This window comes from Choloepus didactylus, chromosome 2 (assembly GCF_015220235.1).
Source record: "Choloepus didactylus isolate mChoDid1 chromosome 2, mChoDid1.pri, whole genome shotgun sequence".
In the NCBI taxonomy this organism is placed as follows: domain Eukaryota; kingdom Metazoa; phylum Chordata; class Mammalia; order Pilosa; family Megalonychidae; genus Choloepus; species Choloepus didactylus.
Window position 1 is genome coordinate 135,813,197 of NC_051308.1, and position 11,093 is coordinate 135,824,289.

Sequence of the window (11,093 nt, forward strand, 5' to 3'; positions counted from 1 at the left end):
ATAGTATAACATCAAAATGCAAAAATCAGTAGTGTTTCTATACACCAGTAATGAACAATCTGAAGAGGAAATCAAGAAAAATATTCCATTTATTTTAACAACTAAAAGAATCATATATATATAGGAATCATTTAGCCAAGGATATCAAGGACTTGTAATGGGTAACTACAAAATATTACTGTTTTAGTTTCCTGGTTGCTAAAACATATTCAGCCAGTGGTTTGCTTAAAGAATGGAAATTTATTGGCTAATGGTTTTGAGGTTAGGAAAAGTAAAAAATCAAGGCATCATCAAGGCAGTGCTTTCCCCCAGAAGAGTGTGGTATTCTGGGGCAGGCTACCACAAATACTTAGTCTTTAGCTTTTCTATCTCATGGCATTGCTGGCTTTTCAGTTTCATGGACTGCCAGCTTCTACCTGCTCTTTGTTGCTTTCTTTCTGAGGCCTTCCTTAAAAGGCCTCCAGTAAGAGGATTAAGGTCCGTTGTGATTCAGTTGGACCACACCTTAACTGAAGTAACCTCATCAAAATATCCTATTTACAAATGTTCACACCCTCAGGATGGACTAAATTTAAGGACATGGGTTTTTGGGGTATGTAGGTCCAAGTTACCATAGTTAGTAAAAGAAATCAAAGACTGAAATATTTAGAGGACATTCTGTGTCCTCTGTATCATAGTTTGGAAGAATAAAAATTGTGGAATACCAATTCTTCCCAAAGCTGTTTACAGATTCAATGCACACCCAATTAAAATTCTATCAGCCTTCTTTGCAGAAATGGTAAAGCCAATAATCAAAGTTACAGGTATGGTTCGCAGGCACCTCTGGTTGCCCCAAATCCTCCTTCTCCTCCTGCCTGTCCAGCTATGCTGCCCAGCTTGCTGCCTCAACTCTCATCTGTGCTCCTGCATCCCCTCACTTCTTGCACCAACGCAGCTCCTTCCTGGCCTTGGGAACCCTGACATAACCCTTGAAACATGATTCACAATATCAAACCTGGTGACCTCATCTTCGCCAAGATGAAAGATTATCCTCATTGGCCAGCTGGAGTAGATGAAGTTCCTGATGGAGCTGCAAAGCCACTGGCAAACAAACTATCCATTTTCTTTTTGGAATTCATGAGACTTTTTTCGGACCAAAGGACTTATTTCCTTACTCCGAAAATAAGGAAAAGTACGGCAAGCCAAAAAAAACGAAAAGGTTTAAATGAAGGTTACAGGGAGATAGATAACAATCTGAAAGTTAAATTTTCAAGTCAACAGGTCTCAACTAAACAATCCAATATATCATCTGATGTTGAAGTTGAAGAAAAAGAAACCAGTGTTTCTTAGGAGGATACTGACCGTGAAGAGAAAGCAGTACCGAGGATGTGACTAAAGCAATTGATAGAACTACTCGGAAGGCTGCCAGAAGAGGAAGAAAAAGGCAGGAAAACAAGTAGAAATGGAGGAGGCAGGAGTAGTAACGACAGCAACAACATTTGCTAATCTAAAAGTGAGCCCCAAAGAAGATGACCTGCAGCTACAGAAGTCAAGATTCCAAAGCCAAGAGGCAGACCCCAAACGATAAAACAACCTTGTCCTTTAGAGAGTGACAGGGTAACTGAAGACAAAAGTAAGAAAAAGGGCAAGAGGAGAAACAGCCTAAAAAACAGCTTAAAATGATGATGAAGGCCAGAAGAAAGAAGATAAGTCAAGAAACAGCTGGACAAAATAACAGAAGGGAAGAAAGAAGTTGAATCAAAAAGGAAAAATTTAGCTAAAGCATGGGTTACAACAACCTCTGATTCAGATGAGGAAGGAGAAGATCAAGAAGGTAAAAAGAAAAAGTGGAAGAAACTTTCAGGCTGCTCATAGAAGGAATATGATGAAAGGCCAACTTGAGAAAGAAGCAGCAGATAGAAAATACAAAAAGAGGAACAAATGGAAACTGAGCAGCAGATTCAAGCTGAAGGAAAGAAGCCAGAAGTTAAGAAAGTGGAGAAGAAGCAAGAAACATCAATGGATTTTCGGCTTCAAAGGATACATGCTGAAATAAAAAATTCACTTAAAATTGATAACCTTGATGTGAACAGATGTATTGAGGCCTTGGATGAACTTGCTTCACTTCAGGTCAGAATGTAACAGGCTCAGAAACACACAGAGATGATTACAACACTGAAAAAAAACCATGGTGACTCAAAGTTAGCTTATCATGGAAAAGTCTACTATGTTGTACAGCGTGTTTACGAACATTTTTTTGGTGAAGGAGATTCTGTGATCACACAAGTGATTAAATCTCTTGCTGAACAAAGACAGCATAAGGAGGCAAATGAAACCAAAGATCAACAGAAGAAAGGGCCAAAGGAAAAACTAGAAAAGGAACAAACACGTTCAAAGACTGTAAATGGAGGATCTGATGCTCAAGGCAGTAGTCAGCCACAAGAAAATGGAGATAGCAATGAAGAAAGCAGAGACAACCACAAGGCCAGCACTGGGAAAAAGCCATTCAGGGGAGAGATATTGAAATATCTCTGAAGGATTCTACACTAGATAACTATGTTGGCATACCTAGAACATAAAGAACATTTGAGAAGTTTGCAATGGTTTTCATTTGAAGTATTTAGACTGCTGAAAGTTTTAAATTTTTATAAGCATAGGTGGTTTAAAACTTGTTTTGAGGGAAAAAATCCGATTATCTTTGTTTAAAAGTAATTAAATATTATTGCTACTGTACTTGTACAGTATTAACAGCTACATTATACATTAATGTGGGGGAAATCCATTTAGAAAATGTTAAACTGCTTTTACAGGCATTATGGCTATAGCATATTTTCAATTAGTGTGTGTATGTTGATGTGTAACTGATAATAGAAAAAGGCTACATTTTAAAAACTGCAACTTATATAAATCTTTCCTCTCCCAAATACCATGTTTTTGTGCACAGTTTTTACAAATCTTGGATTTAACTATCTTTTTATTGTTTGTGGGTTTTGTAGAAGTCGAGCATTTTTATGGTAGATAAAATGTTATTCACACCTTCCTTTTAGCAGAAGTTCATTTTAATCTCACAGTCTATGTTGTGCAACATTATCTGGCTTCTTTATAACAATGTGTGGTCTGCATGCCTTTTCTATGACAATTAGCTATCCAACTAAAGAACTGGCAAGTCTGTGAGGTACAAAACGTGTACCTTTTTGAAGATAATTTAGTTTTGTGGCTGGGAATCCAATGTAATTATATGACTTTCCTACAGAGAGCAGAATGGGTTATAAATTGGAATAAATCTGGCTTTAGGGTTACTAACTGTCTTGAAATCAACCATCAAATATCCTTTATAAGCACTAGTAACTAAGAATTGAGAACTAAAAGATTAAAGTCTATTTTTGAGAAATGTCTTAAGTTTCTGAGTTAAAAAAATCAATCCATGTGTTTATGTAGTTAATATAAATAAAAACTGTATAAAGAAACTAGCTTATTTGAAAACATGGCTATATTAGAAGGACATTTCAGTTTCTTTTATTTCTGTATCATATATGGACCAGATTACAGAGTGGAAACAAAAGTTGTTTTGAGGCAGTAGACAAAATAAGAGTCACTGAGTACTATGATAGTCTGTATATTCACATATATGGACTCAAATCAGGGTGAACCAATGTTAACAAAATTAAGCATTCTAAGACATTTTGAGTATTAGATCAGTTAGTGTTTTTCAATAGCTAAAAGTGACTTCCAACATTTTGAAACGATGATTGTGGGAAAATGACAATACAAGGTAGAGTTATACTTAAGGCCATTGGTTTACAAGTTGTCAATAAAAAAAAAAATGTTTGTGTCACATGCATTGTCCTCATGGATAACTGTTTTCATCTAATTTTTATATATAACAATTGGATACCTGCTTTTGAGGAGCTTTACAAAGGAACTAGGACCCACTGTTTTGAGGAAACTCTGCTATAATATTATATATACACATCATTATCTGTTTAGATTTGGACAGATTTATTCTAGTTAAGCCATAGTGTCAAACTATAAACTTGTTTTAATTAAATAATTTTCTATCCAAAAAAAGTTATATATATGGTTAAGGGGCCCAAAACAGCCAATACCATCCTGAAAAAAACCAAGTTGGAGGATTAACACTTCCCTATTTTACAACTTACTACAAAGTTACAATAATTAAAATAGCATGATAGTCACACAAAGACAGACATATAGGACATATAGACCAATTGAATCTAACTGAGAGTTCAGAAATAAACCCTCACATCAATGGCCAATAGATTTTTGATAAGGGTGCCAAGCCCAATCAATGGGGAAAGAATATCTTTGACAAATGGTGTGGAGAACTGGATAGCCACATACAAAAGAATGATGGTGAACCTGACATCAAACAATATGCAAAATTTGACTCACAAAAGGAACAAAGACCTAAATATAAGAACCAAAACAATAAAACTACTTGAAGAAATAGTGATACTCTTCAGGGCCTTGTGACAGGCAATGGTTTCTTAGCATTTACACCAAAAGCATGAGCAACAAAAGAAAAATTAGATAAATGGGACTTCATTGAAATTGAAACCTTCTACACATCAAAAGCCTTCATCATGAGTGTAAAAAGACAATCTACAGAATGGGATATGTTTTTGGAAACCACATATCAGATAAGGGTTTAATATCCAGAATATATAAAGAGATCCTACAGCTCAAAAACAAAAAAACAACTCCATTAAAAAATGGGCAGAGGAGAACTTAAGATGGCAGCTAGGTGAGACAGGGCAAAAAAACACCTCTGTGAAAAATGCTAGGTAAAAACCAGAAAGTGACCCAGAATAGCAGTTTCAGCCATGCTCCAGCTGGACAAGGTCTGCTAGAACCACAGGGGCCGTAAATTTGGTGAAACTGGGAGTTTGCATTCTGAAATGAGTGAGTAAGCTGGCTGAAAGACTCGCGGACACGCTGCAGTGTGGGGAAGCCGGGGGTTGGTGTTTGGAGACAGACTGGTTCCTTTGAAAAAAAAAAAAAGGGAAAATCCAGGAGCAGCTGCAGTTGTGACGGTGGGAACCATGCAGTGAAGCATGGCAGGAGTGGGCTGAGCCGGCCTCAGTGTCTGGCATGGAGGACAGCCTGCTGCAGATTCCCTCAGGGCCAGAGGAGCAGAGAGGAGACCTGGAAGGAGGAAGAAACCCTGTGGCTTGCAGCTGGCTCCACAGTGGGCTGGAGACACTCCTACCCGGTGCTATGCCCACAGCCCAGAGCCGCACCAGTTGTCCCAGAGCTGGGAAGAAAGAACTGTGCGAGGGGGGGTGGGTTGAGACACCCCATTCAGCCATCTTTGCATCAGGCTGAGAGCACCCCTGCACAGCCCAGCGGCCCAGGGCTTCCCTTGAGGGATGGCACTCACTTGTGACGTAGCACAGCCTTCCCTCAGCAGAGGTCCTGGAAGATCACAGCTGAGAAGGGGGGCCGGCTCGGAAAACCCAGGGACGCTATGTCAATGCTGGTGGTTTGTGGGTCAGTGACAGAGAGGGTCTGGGACAGAACTGAAATGAAGGCTTAGACTCTTGCAGCGGACTTGAATCTCCGGGAACACATTGGGGGGGTTGAATATTAAAGCTGCCCTGCCTCCCTAGCCACCTGGACACATGCCCCACATTCAGGGCAGTCGGCTCCAGCAACACACCCAAACTGAGTTCACCATCTGAACCCCACAAGAATCATTTCCCCACACACCACAAGGACAAAGTTGAGAACTGACTTGAGGGGTATAGGTGACTCGCAGATGCCATCTGCTGGTTAGTTAGAGAAAGTGTATGCCACCAACTTGTATTTCTGAAAAATTAGAGGGTATTTTTTGTTTACAACTGGAAAGAACCCTATCAAGCAAAGCAAATATCAAGAGGCCAAAAACAACAGAAAATCTTAATGCATATGATAAGACCAGATGATATGGAGAACCCAATTCCAAACACCCAAATCAAAATATCAGAAGAGACACAGTACTTGGCACAATTAATCAAAGAACTACAATCAAGGAATGAAAACATGGCAAAGGATACAAAGGACATGAAGAAGACCATGGCACAGGATATACGGGACATAAAGAAGACCTAGAAGAGCATAAAGAAGACACAGCAAGAGTAAATAAAAATTAGAAGATCTTATGGAAATAAAAGAAACTGTTGGCCAAATTAAAAAGACTCTGGATACTCAAAATACAAAGACTCAGTGTCCTAGAAGTCCACAGAACAGAAAATGAAAGAACAAAAGAAAGAATGGAGAAAAAAATCAAAATAGTCAAAATGGATCTCAGGGATACAATAGATAAAATAAAACATCCAAATTTAAGACTCATTGGTGTCCCAGAAGGGGAAGAGAAGGGTAAAGGTCTAGAAAGAGTATTCAAAGAAATTGTTGGGGAAAACTTCCCAAACCTTCTACACAATATAAATACACAAAGCATAAATTCCCAGTGAACTCCAAATAGAATAAATCCAAATAAACCCACTCCAAGACATATTCTGATCAGACTGTCAAATACGGAAGAGAAGGAGCAAGTTCTGAAAGCAGCAAGAGAAAAGCAATTCACCACATACAAAGGAAACAACATAAGACTAAATAGTGACTACTAAGCGGCCACTATGGAGGTGAGAAGGCAGTGGCATGACATATTTAAAATTCCAAGAGAGAAAAATTTCCAACCAAGAATACCTTATCCAGAAAAACTCTCCTTCAAATTTGAGGGAGAGCTTAAATTTTTCACAAACAAATGCTGAGAGAGTTTGCCAATAAAAGACCTGCCCTACCTCAGATACTAAAGGGAGCCCTACCAACAGAGAAACAAAGAAAGGAGAAAGAGATATAGAGAATCTTAACAGACATATATAGAACCTTACATCCCAAATCACCAGGACACTCATTTTTCTCTAGTGATCACAGATCTTTCTCCAGAATGGACCATATGCTGGGACATAAAACAAGCCTCAATAAATTAAAATAATAATAATAATAATAATAACTGAATATATTCAAAGCACATTCTCTGACCACAATGGAATACAAATAGAAGTGAATAATTTTTGAATTGTAACTACACTACTTACTTCCTACATGATATAAAATACACAAACTCTAATGACAAATCAGTGGTTTTGAACTCAACGTAAAATATGTAATTTTTGACAAGAACTATATAAAGGTTGGGGAATGGAGGAGTATAGAAACATAGTTTATGTGTCCTATTGAAGTTAAGTTGGTATCAAAGAAAAACAAGATTGTTATGGATTTAAGAGGTTAATTTTAAGCCCCAAAATAAACACAAAGAAATTATCAGAGAATATGACCATAGAGATGAAAAGTAGAGTATGGGTTAAGAGAAATGGGGGAAGGGTCAATGGGGAGTTAAGAAATGAGTGTAGGGTTGCTGTTTGAGGTGAAGGGAAATTTCTAGTGATGGACGGTGGGAAAGCGATAGCATTACAACATTCTAAATGTGATTAATCCTACTAATGGAATGCAAGGGAGGGGGTGGAATGGGAAGATTTAGGCTATATATATGTTCCCACAATTGAGGGGAAAAAAAAAAAGACAGTCTAAATAGATGACAATTGAATGCCAAGGATGACCCTGGATGGGATCTGAGGATGGAGGACAGGAGCCTCAAAGGGACACAGTTGAGACATAAGGAAAAAAAAAAAGGAAATATAGGATGTAAGCTTTGTATCAATGTTGAATCTCTTGTACTTCTTAGGTGCGTTTAATGAGATTGCATAAAAGAATGTTCTTGTTCATGGGAATTGTATGTGTGAATTATATAGTGTTTGTTCAAGGATGTGTGCAGTCTGCTCTCATATGTTCAGAAGACAGAGCAATAGATGATGGATGATAGGGAGGGAGGGAGGGAGGGAAAGAAACAACCGTGTGACACCATGTTAAAGTTGGTGGATCAGGGTATCAGGGGAGGGGGGTTAGGGTATGGTGAAGTTCTGTGTATGGGGTTTGTATTGTTTTTGCAACTGTTCCTATAACTTTGAATTTATTTCAAAATAAAATAAAATAAAATAAAATAAAATTTTTAAAAAAGTGGGCAAAAGACTTGAATAGATATTTCTGTAAAGAAGATACACAAAGAAGTTATACTATAAGCACATTCAAAGATGATTAACATCATTAACCTGATTGGGGAAGTCATGGACACATCCAGTGGCCTTCTCCCAGCTCTCACCTAACACTCCCCACCTCCTTTTCCTTTGGATGAAGATGTTTCAATATGTTTACATTCTGCAGCCTGCAGGAGATGTTAGGTCTAATGGAGCAGCCTGGCCATACCTTAAACCAACAAATCAGGAGCAAGTAGTTCCAGCTGCTTGTCAAGGTAGGGACTCTCAGTGACAGGCCCTACATGCTGGGTTGTATACATACCCCACCACTAGCAGCAGATTTTTCTCTCATCTTCAATGCAAATTGGGGTATACAGAGCTCCCTTCTACCAACCCTGACCAGGGCAATTGGCCTACCTAGGAGACTGGCCGTTATAAGATCTCTTCCTCTGCTGTTTTGGACCCTTTGTGCTATGTAAGCAATAAAGCACTTACTTGCTGAAAATTTTTGTTGTGCCTGAGTCTATGTTCCCAGAACATACCATATCACAATTTATTCCACATAGCTGCAATGACATACAATCACATACAATGAGATAATATCTCACACCAATTAGAATGGCTACTGTTAGAAAAACATTAAATTACAGGATTGGAGAGAATGTGGAGAAATAGGAACACTCATTCATTACTGATGGAAATGTATAATGGTGTAGCTGCTCTGGAAGACATTTTGGCTGTTTCTTAAAAAGTTAAGTATAGAATTACTATTTGACCCAGGAATCCCACTTCTAGATACATACCTGAAAGAATTGAAAGCAAGGACTCAAACAGATACTTGCACACCAAATTTATGGCAGCATTATTCACAATTGCCAAAAGTTGGAAACAACCCATGTGTCCATCAACAGATGAATGCATAAGCAAAAACTGATGTATACATACAATGGAGTATTTATTTTAGAACCATAAGAAGAAATGAAGTTCTAATACAGGTACAATATGGATGAAGCTTGAAGACATCAGGTTAAGCGAAATAAGCCAGACACAAAAGGGCAAATATTTTATATCTCACTGTTTTAAAATAATTAGAACAGGCAAACTCATAGACTCATATTCTATAGCAAAGGTTGCCAGAGGCTTGTGTGGGGCAGAGCATGGAAAATTGATGCTTAATTGCTACAGTGTTTCTTTTTGGGGTGATGGAAAATTCTGGTAATGGATGCTCATGGATGTAATTAAAAACAATGAATTGTATATTTGATGTGTTTAAAAGTAGAAATTTCAGGATATATCTGTGTGTGTGTGTGTGTGTGTGTGTGTGTGTGTGTATAACAAGAATAACTTAAAAAATATCTGTATACCCTAATATAATCTATGGACTATATAGAATAATTATAATAATATTATTTTATCATTTTTAACAAAGGTACCACACTAATGCACAGTGTTCATGATAGGGAAAATCGCATTTGGGGGGATACATGGGAACTCTATATTTTCTGAATGATTTTTCTATAAATGTACAACTTCTCTCATAAGACATAAATTTTTTAAATGGTCTTGGCTAAAAATAACCCATTAAAAGTCTTTAGTGTAATCCACTCAACAAATTCCACTGAATATTTTAATTTTCAACCTAATGAATTAACCTACTTTCTACTTTTTCTTCTCTTTATATTCTCAGATCAGTCTATGAAGACTTACAAACCACGCTCAAATTCCAATATTATTTTTGTCATTTTTAAGGTTTGATATTTCAGACTTGGACCACTCTTTACCATGTAAAAGTTCAGTGGATGGACGAGATGAGCTCTAAGACCCCTTTAAGCTTTAACACTCTGTTAATAGGTTTTTAAATGCAACTTGGACAAATAAGTTTATCCAAAGTAATTTGGCTCTAAAGACTACTATTGACACAATTAATACTTTGCTTTTTGATGGTGAAAATGGATGTGTATCTATGTGAGACTCTGTGTGTGGGGAGGATGTCTGTTTTTAGGTACTTTTACTTTCTAATATGATTTTTAGTGGCCATTCAGTTGCCATTAGAAACAAATGATGTGGCGACATTAAGCTGAACTTTCCTATTTGCAGAAAGCATTATAAACATTATTATAACTGACTTTAAGAAGGTAATATTTTCAAGAAAATTATTATGATTCACCACATAAGCATCCTATATTGTGTCTTGCGTTAGCAGAGAAATTCAGTAGAGAATTAACTTTTCATTGAATTTTAGTTGGGCAAAATTCAGAGAATGAATTCAAACAATAAATTAACCAACGAAATGCTGTTAAAATCAGAGTTCTTCCGCACTTCTGAGTCTAAAATTTTATTGGACCCATTCTACACTAGGTAATAGAAGATACATTAGTCAGTTTCCAAATATTTTTTTACAAGTACTCAGTAACTCAATATAGGTTTCTTTTTTTAAGTTGCATTAAAACCGTTGGTACGGTTAGCAAAGAATTTTATGTTTTGAATATGATCAATGAATCACTTAGTCTTCTTGTCTATAGGCAAGATCTCAGATTCTTGGAACAATGTTAATTGGAATAAATAATGGAGATTGGTCTGGCACTTTTAATCAGATATTTCAAAGTACTCTTGTTTTGGAAATCTGTAAGTTAACAACTTCAAACCTTTAAGGGAAATAAGAATTAATTTGAAGGACCTGCTTCTTTTCTTGATAAATGATTTGTACCCAACTAAAGACTTAGCATCCTGTGGCGGTGACGCATAAGGCAATGTTGTGAAATATCTTAAATTTTTCTCACCATATACTATGATTTAAATTAAGATGTTGAAGCAACTTTATAAGTTGATTTAGATGTTGAAACTGCTTTATAAGTAATGAAACTTTGAATTTATTAATTATGATCAGTTTTGTTTTGGCCAAGTTTAACTTAAAGAATTCTTAATTCATTTAAAGGAATTAGAGTGTATTAACAGAATTCAGGAAAGCCTCTTTACTTTGATATGGATGATATTCAAAGGAATGGGAGCTCTTTTATA

The 11,093-nt window shown here is 36.9% G+C and overlaps 1 pseudogene; it reads left to right on the forward strand.

The window, feature by feature from the left end:
• Positions 1 to 975: 975 nt before the first annotated feature.
• LOC119513395 lies at positions 976 to 2,558 on the forward strand (annotated as a pseudogene).
• Positions 2,559 to 11,093: the final 8,535 nt, after the last annotated feature.